The sequence below is a fragment of the Euprymna scolopes genome, chromosome 25 (assembly GCF_053919585.1).
Source record: "Euprymna scolopes isolate OS-2025 chromosome 25, ASM5391958v1, whole genome shotgun sequence".
Taxonomy (NCBI): domain Eukaryota; kingdom Metazoa; phylum Mollusca; class Cephalopoda; order Sepiida; family Sepiolidae; genus Euprymna; species Euprymna scolopes.
In genome coordinates, this window is record NC_136506.1 from 1,309,269 (window position 1) to 1,330,860 (window position 21,592).

The window sequence follows — 21,592 nt, forward strand, 5'->3', positions numbered from 1 at the left end:
ATATTTCGATGGTTATCATTCTTTCATTTGGATTCTTTATCTTTTTCTTAATACTAGAATATATCTATATGGTTTCCTTGTGTAACGCTGCGTTACGGTAATACTTTTTTTATAGGTATATATCAACAGTTGAATTAGAAGCGTGCTAAACCCACTGATTATTTAAGTTACTCGTTTTCGGTTGCTTAATTATTAAGTACGTAAAGTGCACTAATCCAGTTGGTGTCATATTGTGTTTCTCTTCGTTTAGTTCAATATTAAACGGTTGCGCTTGAGATGGTGTTGAGGAGGTCACAAGAGGATGACCTCTTCCATAATTTAGCTAAGTTATTTTGCTAGCTTTTTTTTTCGACGCTTTTCGGTGAGTTTATTAGAGGTGTGTCGGTCTATAGTAAGTATAGTTATTAATTTGTGTTGCATCGGGACTACTTTGCATCCTTTCAAATCTTATCTAAGTCCATTTATTAATTAATTAAGATATTGGGAGTGAAGTGTTATTAATTATAGTGTTACTACTATGAAGGGTCGCTATTCTTCTTTTTTACATTTATGGCGTAGTCCCCAAAGTGTTTACAACTTATAGCCCAATATAACTTTACATTTAATAATCTTTTACGATCCTTAAACCTAATAATCTCATGTTTCTCCACTAAACAAAGATAACACGGTGAAGTTAATGAACTGCACGTTTATCCCTCCTAAGTATTTTCCACTTGATAAAAGTGTTTTGTTCGCCCCGATTAATTTCTGGTAGTGTACTCTCGTACAAATGTGAATGAACATAAATAAGTAGATATATATAAACATACAACACCTAACTTTCCATGATAAAAACCTACAATCGTCCGACATTAGAAATATCTTAACTAACATTAATAAAATTCAAGACATAACAACTGCACACGAAGACTAAAATTACTATATTTTGAAAACAATATATATATATATATATATATATATATATATATATATATATATATATATATATATTTATATTGGACTGTATGTCGATGACTACAAATATATATATATATATATGTATATATATATATATTGTTTTTAAAATATAATTATCACTTACATGTGTCTCATCGGCTACGACTCATCAGAGCGGCTAAATGCAGCCACTCTGATGAGTCGTAGCCTATGAGACACATGTCAGTGATAATTATATTTTAAAAACAATATATATATATGCATATGTGTTTTATTGGCTAACTATCGTGATATTCCTAAGTTTTATGCATCCCCCTAATTAGCTTAGTAGTCTTAGTTATTACTAGCGGTTTTATGTCCATAGCTTAATAAAGGAAAATAAAGGAAAAATATACACGAGAATAAATTGAAAGCATCGCCATTAGCATTCGAACTTAAATCGCTAGGAGACTGTCATTTATAAATGACTAGCCTGGGTGTCCGGCGTTGCCCGAGTTTTTGTAGGTGTATGTTGAGTAAAAAAAATGTTGTTGCAGGCTGGCAGGCTCGAACCCTTGACGCGAAGGCGGAAAAGAAAGTAGAGGTGTATGTATGGGTGTTTCTTGAGCAAAAAAAAAAGGGGGGAAATTGCGAGCACAAAAAACGTGGTAGTAGGCAAACAGGCTCGAACCCGTACCGCGAAAGAGGAAAAGAACGTTAGATGTAGCGCCCATTGCTAAACCGGAAGTGACGTAGTTTAAATTAATGCTAGATAATCGAAAAGAGGAGATGACATTCGAAAATATCGGCCAAAAAAAAAGCGACTCCCACCCTGTAATAAATGTCCAGTGGAGTGGTAACGAATAAATATTTTTGGCCAATTTTTCGATATTCGTCGTCCGAAGGGTCAAGCTTTAAAATGATATCGATCTCATGAAAATCTGTCGCCTCTGTTGAAAGTTTTGGTGATGCATACAAACATACACACATACATTTAAACAGACGGGTGTAATTTTTATTATGGAAGATTTTCATTTAACACGTCTATTTTTTGCGTGTGTACACGTCCCATGGATAAATTAAAAGATTTGATTCGAAATTTAATGTTCCCAAGTTTTACAAGATGCATCTGGAGAATGTCGGCAGTTACATCCGTTGATATATTTGGAGAATGACATCCAATACGAGAACAATAGTTCGAAAATTACAAATAATACACGCACTATAATTCTTCATGAATGATATTTTGTATATACATACACAAATCTAATATATAAAAGGCTATATGTCTGTCTGTCTCAATATTTTCAAACTTTATCTCCTCCGAAACTAAAAGTCGCAGAGCGCCGCTAGAGGCCTCAAATGATTGGATTTTCATGGACTATTCTTTTATCGGTCGTTACCCGCTTAAAATAGTTTTAATAGGTCAAAAATTGGTAAAAATGTAAAAAAATCGTTATACATTTTGTACATTTATTATAGTTTATTTTTGATTTTTAATCAGTTCATATGTGTGTCATGTTGGTACAATGGTATCATCAATGAATTTTAATGCAACAGCTTTATGTTCGGGTCCGATTCAAGATGATAGCACCCAAATACTTTTTTTTTTTTTTACTTTTCAAATCACGATTCTATAATAATATACACGAAATCTGGACAAATAAAAATATCATATTTAAGCGTATTTTACGAAAAGGCACGGCCGAGCGCCCCAGCTCCTCTAGCATATTGGTAATAAATTTATGTTATATATTACCTCGTAAGAAGTCTTTTAAACATCAACAGGTCGTTTCGCAAGTATTTGTATTTTATACTTATTAGTAATGGGAACATTTGAAATGTGTAAAGAAAAGCTTTATTTTATAAGCTCATATATGGGTATTAATTGGGATGCTGGATTACGACACAAACACTTGCGAAAATCAAAAAAGAAAAGACGGTGATACGTATGTCTCTCTGTTTTGTTTTTGTGTGTCACCTGATGGCACAAAGTTAACCATGCATAACTTTTTGAAGTTGAATAATAATTCAAACGTGCGCTACTGTCACTGCGAAGCCTGTTTAGAAGGAATCCTGATCAGACGGCGTGTTCCCCAAGCATTCTTAGGTGAGGTTACACTTACCCATGACGAAGTAAAGAAAGACGCGTGGCTTCCTTGCTATCCTGAAGCGCATGCCCGTTAAGTTTTCCTAGACCTTTAGGCGTGAAACTCGTCATAAATAAGTAACCAGAGATTTATTTATGACTAACGCTCGCCTGTGAATTACTGGCGACAATTGTGTTCTCTTGCTGTAAGCCTTTAATTCAACATTACAATTTTTCTTCTCGTTTTTGTTAAACACAATTATTTGTGAGGAACTGAAGATGCGGAAGACTTGCGTGAAGTGTGTCCCAACGGTGTCCAGAAACATTAGAAAGGACGGCGTTGTCATAACAGCATGAGAATGGTCGAGCTGATCAGTTCAGTTCCCGCAGTCTAGACCTTTGCTCCCTGTAACGTTTGCTTATTCTCTAAGCTCAAGAAAGATCTTACAGGCTGTCCTTATGAGATAACTGAGGAAAAGAATGAGGCTTGGACGAAAACCATTTATTGCTCACACAAGGGGACTTCTATGCGGCCTTCCAGAAGTTGTTGTAACGGTACAACAGGTGCATTGCAGTCGTGGAAAATTAAAGAGTTTCAATAAAAGTTTCCATACGAAAAAATGTCTGAAAACTTAAGCCACCTCGAATTTTAGTCTTTATTTGCATGTATGAGATGCATATTCCATTGTTATTCGTAAGTAAGTTAACATTGATGTGACAGTGTATTACTGTATTAATACGTGTTGTGAGTGCGCGGGTGCGTATGTGTGTTTACACATATAATAAACACATTATTAAAGGACAGTTCTTTCAAACGGTCTCCTAGTTCCAGTCCACAAAACGTATGCATACTTACAAGCACAACAATTCAAATATTAACATTTAGGGAAAACTTCAGATTAAATTGGATGAAAGGGATATTATGCTGTTGGTTCAGGGCCACGTCAGAAAGTAAACAAGTCAAATATTCTTATGATTGTGTTTCTTAAGCCTAAAAGGAATGCCACCTAAAATAGGGATTTTATATGAGTGTTATATACTGAGCAACTTAGGAATGTCTAGATGAACAATTTAAAGTTATACCATTTTAAAATTTCCAGTGTAGCCTATTTCAAATTCATTGATACCGTGGTGACCGGAGTCGCAATGTCAAGTTCTCGCCCACCTTTACATCATCAAGTCGTGATGCTCCTTGGTTTTTGCGTGCCTAAATTAAGCCGATGCTATCGCCAAGCGAACAATTCTGCAACTAACTCAAAACCTCTGTATATTATATGATTGAAGCGTTCCGTCGTTTACTTTCGCGACTTTCTCTAATATGGTTCAACTTTTGTCCTCTATACGTTGATCTCTGTCTATTCATACATACGTTGATGTTTGAGATCAGCTGAGATTTGTTATTGGCTGTTGTCTAGACATTCCGTTTGTTTCAAATATTTAATATTTATATTTTTCAAGAGTCAATCCCAAATTACCAAGTTTTGAAGCGTATTGCATATTTGGCTTGCTAAACTACTCAATAGCTATTGTAGGGTTCCGATCAATAAATATTGTCCTTTCTTTTAGTGCTCTTCTTATCAATCTATATATCTATATATCTATAAAAGTGAACGTGTCTGTGTGTCTGTCTGTGTGTCTATGTACATTTACGTACGCAATAACTCTCTCAATTTTAAGTTTACAGACTCGAAATTTGATATACAGGATACTGAGATTTGGGAAATTTTAGGTGATCGGGCTTCGGCCAGAAATTTGGCTGTTAAGGTGTCAAAGTTCAACGATTTCACCTTTGAGAACTCTACAAAACTCCTCCGAAAATTTTGTGTCTAAACACTTGAAAATTTAGCTATAGGTTCCTTGGACATGGATATAACTTAATAACTTTATTTGAGGCCAAAACAATACATGTTAAGGGGTCATAATAGGGGTCAAAGTTAAAATAATTGACCGCTTTTGTTTTTGGTTTTTTTTTGCTCAACATACACCTCCAAGCACCCGGGCAACGCCGGGTACCCATGCTAGTCTATATATCTATAAAGGTGAACGTGTCTGTGTGTCTGTCTGTCTGTGTGTCTGTGTACATTTCCCTACGCAATAACTCTGTCAATTTTTAGTCTATAGACTCAAAATTTGATATACAGGATACTGAGATTTGGGAAATTGTCCTAATCAATCAAATTCTACCCAATTTACACCATTAACGATTACTACACTCATTACGCTCACATTAATTACCCTTATCCTCGAATGGCTTTCGGTCTTTAGTAAATGGTGACTCAAATAAAAAGAAACAGATAGAAAGTAGTTTGGACGATTATTCAAAATTCGGGACCTGAAAACCCGAATATTGTTGGTGTATATTTTTGATCCAAAAACGATTCCTTTATTTATTTATTTATTTATTATTATTATTATTATTATTATTATTATTATTATTATTATTATTATTATTATTATGTTGTTGTTGTTGTTGTTGTTGTTGTTTCCTTCTTTGCTAGTACTTATAATAAAATGGATAAATGACAAATGTTTGTTGCTTTCAAACTAATTGTAAAACTAAAATCATAATACAGAAATTTAGGCAAAATATAATCGAAATTAATTTAACGGTAAAATAGCACAAGTAAAATGACACAGGAATAATTGGACAAGTGGATAAAATAGATAACTATAATACGAGTGCGAAATATAGACGAAAATCTCACAATTTGTTTATTAAATCACTATTTTCAACTAATTAATGAGAAAAACATTTGAGACAAGTTCCTCACAAGTTTATACGTAAACATATCCACATAAATTAAATATTTTTTTCAGGAAATTCCGAAAATAAAATTAATAAAGACAACCACTTGTCAACTAAATATGTAGATATTTGAAAAGAATCGAAATCGGACACGGAATGGTATCGGAATCGGGATATATAAAAAAATTACAAATTGTATCAGAATCGGGAATAATATAAGAATCGTCCCATCACTAATAGGAATAAAAAGAAGAAAGGATTATAAGTTAAATTTTTCATTGGTCGAATTCTCCAGCATTACCTATTCAACTGTGCGAGAGCAGGTGAGACAGAACTGTCCCCGAGACTAAGAGGCTATTTTGACTTTGTGAACCGAACGCTGACTTTTGACTCTCAACCCTCGTGACCTGCATTAATGAGGAGCTGCTCAGATTAGCCGAGTCGAGTATTAAATCGCTATTATCCACTATTTAAATGACGTCGCTCTACTCACATGCTTGCACGTGTGGGTGGGCACTTCCTGCAGAGGATATAAAAAAGGGGACCCCCTTCGGCCCTTTTTCATCTGGAATTTGATTTGATTAACCAATTATGACGCTTCGCTTGCTCAGTAAACCCCGGTTGTACGGCGGGGCACTCGGTGAGCGGGTGGCGTATACCTAATCCCGTTACGCAGTTTTCCTTTCAATAAAACGAATTTTATATTCAGTTTGTTTTTGTTTTTTTTGTTTTTTTTTTTATCTATTTATTTTTTTATTTATTTATTTATTCTTTTTTTTTTTTTTTTGCTGTATTGATATATATCCAGTTTTGAAAGATAAGGAAAGTAAGCTAGTGTGGATTATTAACATGTCGGTGTTAAACACTTTTACAGAGACTTGTCCGACGAACAGGCTAATCTTATAGATTAGATCGGCGCAAAGAAAGGTAACGCTATAATAAATATATTTCTTGCACTGGAAGAATAACAGAAAAAGAGTTTTTTAAAGAGATAATGTTTCCGGATTAAGTTTTATGTTTCGTTTTTCATTTGTTCCTTCTATATTTTATGGTTTTTCTTCCTTTGCAACGAACACGTTTTTCTTAAATCTCTTTTTTATGTTTTTCAGGCTTTTGTTGCAAAGATGTGTTGCCCTCTCTTCTCAACCCTGTGTGAAGCAGCCGAGGTAGAAAACGGCGAATTAATCCAGAGTAATATCTCATGGATGAAATCAAATCCGATCAGCAGATAAAAAAGGAAATATGATTTATGATTTTTTTCATATATACCAATAACTCACAGCCCACCAAGGCCAAATACCACTTGAGGATCAAAGTAAAATAGATTGTAATTTGGATGATGAATAATATTATGAGAAGATTGAAGGCGAGGGGATCGCTTGTCACAGATTTGTTGAATCCGTACAATTATACGTACCTCCACAATCAGGCGTGGACAAAAAAGTCTCTAGTACTTTAAATAAAAAGTAACGAGAATGATTAGAAAAATGTTTATTCTCCAGTGACAATACTGACAGCAAGGAGAGGTCACAGAATGGCGGTGATGTGTGGGCAAAATGGCCGAGATATAATGTGCCCGCGCTCTTGTCGCAGTCGCTTCTTCTTTGCGGTTGTCTGGTTGTCTTTCTTTTTATTCGGACGTAAGACGTTAGAACATTCATCCACGACTTTTTTGTTTATTGTCTGAGATGTCTGTCAGCCCCGCCTTATTCCAAATTCCCGGGAATTCTGTGGCTCTATTTAGAACTTCTTTGACGTCATTTTCGGTGCACCTCGATCCATGATCGTTGCTCTACCCGGCTTTCCCGAGTTTCGTGGATCTGGCTTCTATTGACGTCATCTTCGCAAGCTCAGATAGCTGACTGTCGTCCTTTCCAGAATTACCTCTCTCATTTGAAACCTCATTCCTCTTTGTAGCAAATGGTCAGAATTTGTTTAGTTAAAGAGGAAAAGTCGACAAGTATTTGTTGACATTGGACTTGAAGACGAGCATGTTCTGTGTTCAACATCGCTTAACTTCCAGGAAAGAAACTCAGGCATTTTCATAATAGTACGAAGAATTGATAAAAAATATAACAAATAAATGTTATCAAAGACAAGATAAGTTAATCGTTTACCTAACGAGATATGCTTTTAGTGTTTTAAATTATTTAAAGCGTTTATTCGGTTCAATAAACAATTGTTGGCGAATGTTAAATTAGAACAATAAAATAGCATAGATCTGAATATTACATATTTGAAGTCTCGTTAATCGCTCAAAAATCATAAATTAAAAAACATTACTGGCAAAAACTCAGTAAATATCACGATAACATCAGTATTTTGTTTAATTTTCTATTTTTAAGTGATTATTAAGATTAACAGAGTAGATCGTCATATGTATCTATTTATCTTGCTCTGGCATAAGAATCTAAACTACTTGTTTTCTCTAAACGAATAAACGCTTTAAAATGAGCTCAAATGCTAAAACGTATTTTGCCTATATATATTTGTTATAAATTTCTTTTTTTTTTTACCGCTTTTCTTTTTGTTGTCTATTAAAAAATGCCCTGAAACTCAAATATAAACGAGGCCGGAAGTTCTAAGGACACGTCCACTTAATCTATTCCATTAATACTTAAAATTTCAACGTTATGTGGAAAGATCGACCAACAGAACTTTATTTTAGAAATAGTGCTGCTAATATAGAAGTTTTAGGGGTTTGTTTGTTTGTTTGTTTGTTTTTTTTTGTTACTGGGAACATTCTTATCAATTAGACTTCATTCGACAACCTCAGCCAACACTTATCAAGAAAACACATTAAACACAGTATCCTCCGTTTGGACTGGTTTATTTCGAGGCGTAATAAGTTTTCTTCAATAGAGCTCGGGACATTATTTCTGCTAAGGGATACCTGCAATCTGGAAGTAATGAAAACTGGAACGTTTGCGTTTGGATTTCCAAAACAGACGAGTTCAGGTTATTATAAGTTAACTGTAATTTTTATTGCAGTTATAGTCTGACCTATAAGAAATTTACGTGCCGCACGCGCTCGTATGCACACGCACGCACACACACACACACACACACACACACATATATATATATATATATATATATTATGCTCGGTAAAATGGTAAAAGTGAATAAATAGGCAAAAAATAACATTTGACAGCAGCAAATCAGGACTGTTAGGGAAGTACAGACTAAGCCCCCACACTCCTAGTTTAACATTGGTTTACCTCCTCCCAAAAATAATTATTTTTAAATAAGCATTTAAACATGTATGGAGTGAGGGCTAGGCTAGTTTTTTTTTTCTATTTAATAGTGGCTAATCGTGACCAACGTAAATAGTTGGTAGTTATCGCTACGTTTCGATTTTCAGTAAAAATTGTGTGCATATTTTATTATTTTGATTTCATTAAAACATTTTTGACTAATATTATGTTGGTGCAAAAGCTATATCATTTTTTTTATATATGATTTCTGAATTAATGCTTTGATATATATATATATATATATATATATATATATATATATATATATAGCCAGATTATATATAATTTTGTAAGCGCGTTTTCCGCATTATCGAATCGTGTTATTCGTTACCGTTCTCAATCTCTTCATTGACATTTTTGCAGGCTTTTCGATAGAATGGACAAAATTCAAATCCGCACGATTTTCTTGTCCCAGTTCAAACTATGCCGAAAAGCTGCCGAGACAGCTCGTGATATCAATTATGCGTTTGGCCCAGGAACAACTAACGAACGTGTGACACAACAGTGGTTCAAGAAATTTTGCAATGGTGACGAGAGTTTCGAAGTTGAAGATTTCGACGGTCAGCCTACTGCGGTTGATAACGAATAATTGAAAGCCTACATTTAAGTCGATCCTATATGAGAAGTTGCTGTTGAACTCGATGTCGACCACTCAACAGTCGTTTGCCATTTAAAGCAAATAGGGAAGTCAAAATGTTGGATAAATGGGTGCCGCATGTATTGAACGATAATTTTTAAAAAATTATCGTTTTGAGGTGTCTTCTATGCAGTAAAAATGACACATTTCTCCAGCGGATTGTGACGGGTGATGGGTAGTTGATCCTCTACGACAACTGGCGACGTTCAACACAGTAGTTGGATGCCAAAGAAGCTGCACAACATTTCCCGAAGCCGAAATTACCCCAAAACAAGGCCATGGTGTGTGTTTGGTACTCTGCAGTCGGTCTCATACACTACAGCTTCCTGAATCTGGGCGAAACCATTACGGCGGAGGAGTATTTTCGACAAGTTGACGAAATACACCAGAAAATTTAACGTATGTGTCCGAGATTGGTCAATATGAAGGGACCAATTCTCCTCCATGACAATGCCCGCCCGCATGTCGCTCCACTGACCCTGCAGAAACAGAACGAATTGGGCTACGGGACACTACGTCATCCGCCATATTCACCCGACCTTTCGCCCACCGATTATCACTTTTTCAAGCATCTCGAGAATTTCGTGCGTGAAAAAGGCTTAAAAAACCGAATCGGCCTTCAATGACTTCATCGCTTCCAGAACTTCGGATTTCTATGCTAATGGGATAAATAGAATTGTTTCTCGTTGGCAAAAATGTGTCGACTCTAATGGTCCTTATTTCGATTAAGAAAGTTTATTATGAAAGAAGTTACGATCTTTTGAAGTTGAACGTCAAAATGCGGCATTATTTATGCACTTCATAAAGCATGTATCTATTAATTGTTTAAAAATATATCAATTCTCATCATTTATTTTTGTTGTGTAAAATTTGGTAAATGTTAAATTCAAAAGAAAACAATAAAACATTCGAAAAAAGCTACGTCTTCAGAATTTAGACTGAACTTTTTTAAGCGAACTGTAAACCAACCGTAAACTTACTCTAACCTTAGTTTAGGTATAGTTTGGTAAAAGTAGGTTTGGTTAGGTTCAAACTCTGTGGAAGATCTGAAAAGAATAAGTATAACGTTTTATTACATAATTATTTTATAATAATCATTTATGTATGATAATCTGAAAAAAGGCCTAAATAAAATTTTCCAGCTGCCATATATTCCTATGACTAATTTATTTTTTTAAATATTAGAAAATGGAAATTTAATTCAATTATTTAATTTTGGCGAACACTACTTTAATTTTCTAGGACCAAAAAGATTTTTATTTTTTTTTTTTAATGTTATTATGCAGAAAATTTGCAAACGATACTATTAAATTTAAATTAAGCAAACATGCAACTGTCTACTTGGTGGCGGCTTCCAGTTTTGGAGTCGGGGGTTGATAAGCAGTGTTTATGAAAACCCTAAGACCTATTAGAACTCGGATGTTGGGCCGCAATTAATAATTTAGTTTAATCATTCTTTAAATATGGCCAAATAGTAAAATAAAATTTATTTTATAATTTGAAATGTTCATTGTTTTAGTGCACATAATTGAAGAAAATATTTTTTTAATTTAAATGTTTTTCTTACTACTACTAATAAAAAACTTTATTTTTATATAATAGGAAATTTGGAATGTTAAGTTTGTTTTACATTAGACAACGGGTCAACAAAGAGGCTAATAAGCAAATATATAACAAAAAAATTTTTTTATCAAAACTAATATCTTATTTATTTACAACTTTTATTCGGTTCGAGGAACAAGTAGGTTTGAGTATTGAGACAACAAGAAAAAGTGGCCGACATTGTAACATATTTTGAGTCTTGATAATGACGTAAAAACACAAAGAGCAAAATACTAGTAGCAGTCCATGGAATAAATGTTACGGTAACATTTAGTGTGTCAGTTTTTTAACATTATTATGTTTTATTTTTTATTTTAAAGCAATTATCAAGACTTTAAAATGTAAGAGTCACATCGTGGCATTTTTATTTATTTACTTTTTTGGTTCCAACGTAATGTTTGACTGTACTTTTTCAGAACCGAATAAGCACTTTTAAATAAGTTTAAAGATAAAGAATGATTATGATCGGAAGAAGAGTGACTTTTCTTGCGTTTGATAAAACATTATTATATCTTTTTCCTCTTTTTTGTTCTGCGGTATATTGTAAAACGACCCTAGAATGTTTGATTTGAAAATATGTTTTAAATAATTTATTGATTATTTTTATAATTGGAATGTTTTCATTTTGTGTGAAAACATTTAAAATACTTCAAAATAATAGTATAATAGTTTTCGTTTTTTTATATAGAAAGAAATGTTACAAAAATTAAAATGTATTAAAAATCATAATAATAATGTATTCAATATATCATGTTGACAAAAAGGTTCTTGTGTGTTTTACCTTTTAAATTCAGATGAACATATCTTGTCTCAAACAAAAAAATTATTGATCGAAATAAGCATCATCAGAATAGACATTCATTTGCCAATGGATAAACAAGTGTATTCGTGCCAGTAACGTAAAAGTCTTGCGGTCTTGTAGCGATAAAGTCGCTAAAGGCGTTTTTGATATCGCTTGGATTTTTTAAGCATTTCTCATGCAGCAAGTTGTCGAGATGATGTAAAAAGTGGTACGTGAAAGGTCTGGAGAGTATGGTGGATGACGCAGAGTTTCGTCGGCCAATTTGTTAAACTTCTGCAAGGTTGGTTTAGCAACGTGGGGTCGGGCATTGTTTCGGGGAAGAATTGGGTCATTTCTGTTGATTAATGCTGTGTGTTTTTTGTCAAGTTTCTGGTGCATTTCATCCATTTGTTGGCAGTATTTCTCCGCCGTAATGATTTGGCCTGCATTCAAAACCTGTAATGGATTAGATTGGTCAGAGATCACTAAACAGTCATCATGACTTTTTTGACGCAGCTCTGGTTTCGAGAACTGTCGCGGAGCTTCGTCGGCGTCTAACCGTCGTAGAGCTTCCTCACCGGTTATCGTGAAGAACCAACTTTTTCCAAGTCATAACCCGATCAAGAAACGGGTCGTTCTTGTTGCGTAAAAGACGGGAAGATGACACTTCATAACGTCGTTTCTTTTTGATGTCGTTCAATTTATTAGGCACCCATTTATTCAGTATTTTTGTTGTTGTCTTTCTAATCTCTTTCAAGTGGCTGGAAATTCTCGTATATGTTACGCTTAATTCTAGAAGCAAGTTCTAGCTGAGCGTCGATTTAATTCGACTAAGGCCTTAATTGGTCGTTGTTAACATCCGATGGCCGATCACTACGCTCGTCATATTCAAGGCTCTCGTCGCTACCATGAAATTTCTTAAACTACCATTGTGCTGTGTGTTCAGTAGTGGTTTCTGGGTCAAACGCTTCGTTGATATCGTTAGCTGTTTCAGCAGCTTAATGGCGTAGCTTGAATTAAAATAAGAAGATTATGCGAATTTTCTCTTTTTCTGTTTTATTTTCAACGATCTGAAAAGAAGACATTATTGTTTGAAAACGATTGTAATTTAAACGTTTGGATAGAGTCGAAAACGCTAGGTGTTATAAGTTAAAACATGAAAATACATTATTTAAAATAAACATTTCCGCCTGTTGTCAACATTATATTTTTTATTCGTCTTCATCACTGATTCCCAGGCGTTCAAATGAGAATATTAATATATATACAAACGAATTCTAAGTGTACAATAATTATGAGGAAATGGTTCCGATAAACACCGCTTAATGTCAGCTTCCGATTTCAATAATGGAAGTTGTCGTCACGTGAATTATTCCCGTCTCATCTATGTGTTTTTCTCAGAGTTTTCAGTGTTCAAACATAATCGCCTAGGAAGTAAAACGTCATGAGGTGGAAGATGTTTAGCTGTACATTATTTTTATAATTTGACAAACTTCTATTTTTCTATTAAGTATTGTATCCAATATTTTAACAAAATATTTGTGAAATTATCATCAATACGTATTTTTCTTTTTTCTATTCATCCACTTTTGCCATTTTACCGTCGCCATTTTTACCTAAATTCACACACACACACACACACACAGATATATATATATATATATATATATATATATATATATAATATTTTCGCAAAATCAAGACAACCAAATATAAATTGCGGACATCATATCGTGTATATGTTATGCGTTACAATATTTTCGTAACCATTTGGACAAATTCAAATATCATACCACTTAAAGATATTCCAAAATAGCTTTTTTTCAGACGACGAATGCAATTTTTATACATATATGAATAGATTCCTTATCTCCTTATTTTAAGAGAATAATCAGTTGGACTAACCACTATACCGATTTTTACATTTTATTTTTGGTTATTATTTCGATTGTCTTCGAATTGATTATTTGACCCACTTTCGTATTTCTATTTTTTTTATTTGAAACTTCAACAATTCCCAATTTATATGCAATTAATCTTTTAATATTTAAAAAATTATAATTATTTTTCCCAATTATTTATTTCATTGATTTATTCCCCCAAAACTAATCTACACCTTTAAATTCTAGTTTATATTTATATGTTTTACTATTCTTTTCTCAATCTGCCATATATATATATATATGCATATATATATATATATATATATATATATATATATATATATATATATATAAGTATTTATATGTGTGTGTTTATTCATCATCCCTTAAAGTCCTTTATTATATATTACCTGGTAAGATATAAAAATTAATGAATATATATATATATATATATATATATATATATATATATATACACATATACATATATATATATATATATATATATATATATATATATATATATAAAGTAATATTTTAAAATAAAGTATGGTTCCGTCTCGACGATTGCTGTAAAGCGCAATGATGTAAGTATCAATCACTGTGCCACTTCTTAGAAATTTCTGCTAGAGAGAGAGAGAGAGAGAGAGAGAGAGAGAGAGAGGGAGGTGAGGAGGGAGAGAGAGATAAATAAAAAGGAACAAGCCGAGTTATGTGTTCATCAACCTTTATTTATTTACTTCGAGACTACCTCTGGATGAATTAAAATAAAGACGACAAGTTGATTTGTTCCTTTTTATTTCTCCGTTTTGTCGGAATACTATTTCCATCATTCTTATCATATATATATATATATATATATATATATATATATATATATATATGTTGAGGATTTCTAGTTAGCCAAACAGCTTTCTAGTATCCACCGCGCCCCTTCCTATCAGCCAATGGGCATGCATTTTACCGAATAAAGGATCTGTTTTAGAACTAGGTTAGTGGTTTAAGGTAGATCTTTTCCTTCCTGTCTTTTTATATATATATAAATATACCTATGTGTACACACATACATGCACATATACATACATATATATATACATATATGTGTGATCGTTTATGTATATTCATGTTTGTTTAATTTATTTATTTGTTTGTTTTCTATTGTTATTGTTAGTTTTAAAGCTATTTTGTATCGCTATCCTAGCAGAAATAATAATAATAATAATAATAATAATAATAATAACAAACCAACCCCGAACAAGAACAACCATACCATAAATAAAAATACTAGTAACGAACAAGATAAATGCAATTGTAGACACCGCACACTTTGCCCAGTCCAAAATAAATATCTAACAAAAAGTGTAGTTTATCAAGCAACAATATTTGCGAAAGAAAACCGGAATAACAAGAAATATTACATAGGCATGACCTCCTTAGATTTCAAAACCCGATACTATGACCACAAAAGTACATTCAAAAATAGAAAACACCGTATAAAAACAACACTAGCGAATAAATACTGGGAACTCAAAGAAAGCGGACATTCGCCGGTAGTCGAATGGAAAATAATGAGACAAGCTACCACGTGCAGACATTTAGACGACCCATGTAAATTATGCCTCCATGAAAAATTTGCTATCCTGTACTTTAAAGAACCTCAAAATCTATTAAACTGTAGACGAGAAATAGCAAACAACTGTGTTTACAAAATAAAACTTACTCTAGGATAGCGATACAAAATAGCTTTAAAACTAACAATAACAATAGAAAACAAACAAATAAATAAATTAAATAAACATAAATATACATAAACGATCACACATATATGTGTATATATATGTATATATATGTGCATGTATGTGTGTACACATAGGTATATATATATATATATATATATATATATATATATAAACAGGAAGGAAAAGATCTACCTTAAACCACTAACCTAGTTCTAAAACAGACCCTTTGTTCGATAAAATGCATGCCCATTGGCTGATAGGAAGGGGCGCGGTGGATACTAGAAATCTGATTGGCTAACTAGAAATCCTCAACATATATAAAAACAAGAAGCAACCACAGAATTCGCGCATAAGCCTAACGAATCCTATAGTGGATGAAACGCAGAATATTCAGTGTAGCTTAATCGCCATATATCTTTTATAAATTACTAACTAGCTCTACCTACGTATTGAGCACTTTTGAAGTAAATACTTAAAGTTTACGCATAAATCTATACTTTCGTATATTAAATTTATGTGAGTAAATGAAGTAGTTATATATATATATGATATATGATATATATATATATATATATGTGTGTATGTGTTTGTCTGTGTGTTTGTGTGTGTGTGTGTGTGTTCTTATCCTGTCACACAAAGTTATTATTTTGAAGGGTACGTTAATTTTCGTTAATTGTTTTTGTGATTGTAAATTTCCGAAATTTCCCTGAATTTCGGAAATTAGTCATTGGCTGTAGCCCAAAATTGTGTTTGCACTAAGTAAAAAAAATAATAATAATAATCTGAATTAAAAAAATAAACATTTTCACTTGTTAATATTGATTACAGTTTTGTATATAAAAATATAACCTATTCTTATATTTCTAAATAAAAATATCAAAAAATATATCAATAATGTTTCGTTTTTATTTTTATTTGTTGAATATAATTTGAATGTTATTGTTTCAAAATTTTACATAATTGTTAAATCTTTTATAGTCGTCGTGTGTAAAAAAAAACCTGTAAAATGTGACAGTCAAAATAAAATGTCTGAAAAACTTTATGACGTACTTACTATGTAAGGAAAAACATTGTTGTACATTTAAAATTACGGAAAATTCTCATGTAGAATCCTTAAAATATATGAATAATATTTCGATTTTCTATTGGTGGCTCTAAGGGAAGACAATCAGTGAATCTGATATCATAAACAAAGACGAGAATTTTATAATAATAGCAGATTATTTTTCATATATATATATATATATATATATATATATATATATATATAGAGAGAGAGAGAGAGAGAGAGAGAGAGAGAGCTGAATTCCATAACTAAAAGTAGTAGATCCTAACCATATCCTGCAATTTTTTGTGTACCAATATGTTTAATACTAAGTAAGGACATCATTATATGTTGCTGTCATTTTATTAGCAATAATTCATTTGCGACTGTTTATGCATAAGGACCGCTTGACATGTAATTTGATGCTGAGGATTGACCGGCTGAACATGACTGATGAATGACTTTCTCTCAAGACCATATTTATTTGCTTTCCAAATATTTTTAAAAAGAATTCAGTTTTTGTTTCTTTAATTTCTACCTAATCAATACATCGCAGGAAATAAAGCCATCATCATCGTCGGCTCAACAACCGACTTTCCAAAGTACAACCCTTAATCACATTATTCTATCATTTGAATGTTAATACAAGGTGGCCACTTAAAAGTGCCCCGGCCTCTCTAATCTTTCTCTAGTCATTTTTTTCACCTTAAGCGGCCCACTTAAAAGTAAAAGATATCTCTAATCTTTCTCCTTACTACGAACTGACATCACAAGACAAAATGCAATTCTTTTTCCAACAAGACGACGCTACACGCTACAAGTCTCTCAGATCACTGACACGAGCTCATGAAATGTTTACGGAAGAAAGAACAATAAACAAATAATTATGGCCCACCATGTTCCCTGGGCTTGTTATCATATGATTTTTATCTTTGGTGGACTATAAAACAAAATGAAGCAAATAATCCTCACAATGTAGACCGAGTGAAGGAGAACATTACCAACGCTATCAGGAGAATCACCGGAGAAGATATAGAGGCAGTATCTGCAAACGTTGTTAATCGTGCCCAGCAATTCATGGAAGTCAACGGGGGGGGGGCACTTCCAACATCTTTTATAACACTATAAGTAATTTAAACAATGCTACAAGTAATTTGAACAATAAAAAAAAATGTTCCTCCACTCGACTGCATTTGCTGAGCTCATTTTAAATGGCCGCTCTGTATTTTTGTTTTTGAATTTTGTGAATATGATTTAATGTTTCATGCAATACTTTAAATTGTTTATGGTTCTGAATTCAATTTTCAATGACACTCTTTTGGAAGTTAAAGGTTTAGTGGTTTAGTGGGGGATGCCCTTTTCTCTTCCCTGCAAACTCTCTCCCACAGAAGAGACGTTGCGAGCCTGACTTTGTTTTATCGTTATTTCCATGGCAGGTGCTCGTCTGAGCTCCAATCCCTCGTCCCCCCTCGCCAATCTTTCACGAGAAACACCCGTCTGCCTGAAACTACTGTCAATAATTTTCCCCACTCTTTATCTGTGTCTAAATCCAAACGTAGATTCCATGAGCAAAGCGTCTTTCTTAGAACTGCACGCCAGTGGAACTCTCTACCGCTTGCCTATTTCCCACCTGACTACAACTTGGACGTCTTCAAGTCCAACATAAACAAACTCCTGACAAACCGCCCCCTTAAGTAAGACACTCTATCAAAACACCCAATACTAATGATTACTACAATACTATTTCATTGATTACTGTACACGCAATAACCCTTATCCCTGAGTGGCCTTCGGGCCTTAATAAGTGGTGACCCCCATGTAAAAAAAAGGTTCAGTCCTTAGTGTAAATGCAATTGCAAACTACTTCAGACTTCTATCCGGTCATGGCTTTTGAAACGAGAACATTCAACCCCATGAGATAAAATTAAGAGTTCCATTCAAAATTCGATGCTGATTCTCGAATTTTATAGAAAGATTGTTGTGTTTTATAAGATGCACCTGAAAAATGTTGAAGGTTACATCGGCCGAAACGTTGTGAGAATAACAGTCAAGATTTAGAACAGCAATCCAGGTAACATAAACTTACATTATTTAGATTTGAAGCAAATGTGATTCTAGCAAGATTAGGTCATTAGTTGTGAGTAGATGTGCACCGGTAATCGATATTATCAGTCATTTTGTCGATAAATTGATTGATCGGTAATTGGCCGATTAAATCATTTCCATGTCCTATTAAAACGATTTCAACAATGCGAAGTGACTAATCAGATAGTTTTGACATATTAACACAGTAACTGCTTATTTACCTTGATATTTGTTAAGTGTCCGGCTGCTATTATGTTTTTTGCCCATTTTTTTACATAGAAGTTACCATTTATGAAGGCCCGGAGACCACTCGAGAATAAGGGTTAATGAGTGTAAAGTAGGCAATGAGATAATATCGTAGTAATCGTTAATAGTGGAAATTTTGTTAACTTGAATTACTTAAGGGGACGGTTCAACAAGAATGGATTTGAAGACGATCAAATTGTAATTAGCTTAAAAGCAGGCAAGAGGAAGAGAGTTCCACAGGCGTGCAGTTCTAAGAAAGAAAACTTGTTTATGCAATCTACGTTTAGGTTTAGGCAAAGATAAAGAGTGTGGGGAATTATTGATAATGGTTTTAGTTGACAAATCTTTTTCGCGAAAGTTTTACGAGGGGGGACCATAGATTTGAGCTCAGTCGAATACTTGCCATGAAAATAACTAGGAAGCAGAGACAGGCTTGCAACGTGTCTTCAGTGGGAAAGAGGTTGCAGGGAAGAGAAAAGAGTATCCCCCACTAGGTTATTTGTGCTTTCGTAAATGAGATTACAATATATTTAGTACAATTTCCAATTCGTAAATGAATATTATTAAGCAAATACTCGGAAAAAAATTACGAACAAACTACAATGTATAAATTCAAATATAAGTTCAAGTTTTTCTTTCACTGGAGCATGCGGTCGTGATATCCTCTGCTTTGCACCGGCTGCTTCTCTACTTCATCTTCCATAGTTACTGGTTGTCTCCTTTGCTCTAAAAATATTATTAGTATTTAAAAATGAATGCTTTTAAGTGGTAATGTAGAAACATTAGAGTTTCTCCATTCTCAGGACACAGTCTGTCCCTTGTTGGTTCACACACATTACCACTTCTACCAAAATACCTCTACTCTCCACGGATGACGTTACTGCACTTAAATATTTTGAGACTAGTTTACACAACGGTGGTAAGTTCTACTGCATCTTTTTCCACCACTGAAATGTATCACCACTTGCGAGTAGTGGTCAAGCTAGATAATGATCAAGTTCTTTTGCGCACTTCTAAATAAGAGATTTACTATTTTGGGAGTTTAAATTTTGGTGCTTGTAGATTCTGGGTTTGACTCGGCCTCTACAGCCCTAAGTTGGGATTTTTATTGTAGATTAATCTGAAGTTAATACATTAAACAAGCTTAGAAGGGTACAGTTTTACTTTCACCTTGATCTTCTTAATCTTTTCCATAGCTCGTAGGAGTGTATTCTGATTCTTCTTTATTATCATCAGTAGAAAGTGGAAGATGTAGAATCCAATTCTTAATAGTGTTTTCCATGTCATTTTTAAAATCAAAATTAGAATCTTGGATCTAGGAAAGTAAATATACATAAATCATTACCATTTAGTACCATTCGCCCATGTATGGAGTATTGCTGTCACATTTGGGCTGGCGCATCTGCTACTAGTCTCTCACTCCTTGACAAGGTTCAAAAGAGAATCGCAAACCTGATAGGCCCTGAACTGGCATCTAAGCTTCAGCCTCTGTCCCATTGACGAAATGTTGCATCCCTCTGCCTGTTCTACAAGTATTTTAGTGGTGAATGCTCTGACGAACTGCAATCACTTGTGCCCCCACGACGTGAGCACCCTCGACAAACCCGACAGGCAGCTAAATCCCACCCCCACACTGTAGAGATCCCTAGATGTAAAAGATCTTTCTACTCCAATAGTTTCTTCCCCAGAACCGCTAGACTTTGGAATTCCATTCCAGGTCCCTGCTTCCCCAACAGTACTGACGTGCAGAAGTTCAAGTGTAACGTGAACCGACATCTTGCTGCCCAAATACCTACATAGTACCCCAGTAGTTGTTGCCCCTGATAGTAGCCCCCTACACCAAAGTGGCGATTTGCCTTGTTTGGGGTGAAAATGTAATAAAAAAAGAAAAGGATGAACGTCTAGTTTCTATTGATTCACTGAATTGTTCAATAGTGTTAAGAATGATTCCACTAAAGTCTGAGATATTAGGATTAGATTGACAGAAATCTCAGAACTAAAATTATAGATGTTATCATTAAAATGGTTGAAGTTCTGTGCTGATTTCTCCAAACAGACTTAGTAACGGAACAACTTTTAACAGATCCACATTGAATTATCCACAGAATACATTGCAAGAGCCTTCTTTGTCCTTAATTCCTTTTCAGCATATATTAGATTTTAACGTTTGGTCACAACTCTATCTCTACTATTATATAAACGTCACTTTGTCTGTGAGAGAGAGTTACTTCCACATATGTTCCGAAATGGTTGAGCCCATCTTTTGTAAATTTAACACAACGATGATGCATATAAATGGTAATACGCTTTGTTCAGAAATTCATCTGATAAGTATCGAAAATCGAAGAAATCTACTCTTAAAAATAGTCTATCTCTCTTATAAATAAAAATAATAATTTTTACAGGGAAATATTTTACGTTACACCGGCCATGAGAAAAATATAATCTCAGCAAATCATTTCTTCTTAAAAATAGACTAATTGTTACCCGGAGATATAGCTCAGTGGTAGAGCATTCGACTACACATACAATGGTCCCTTGTTCGAGCCCGGGTGTAGCTCAGCCTG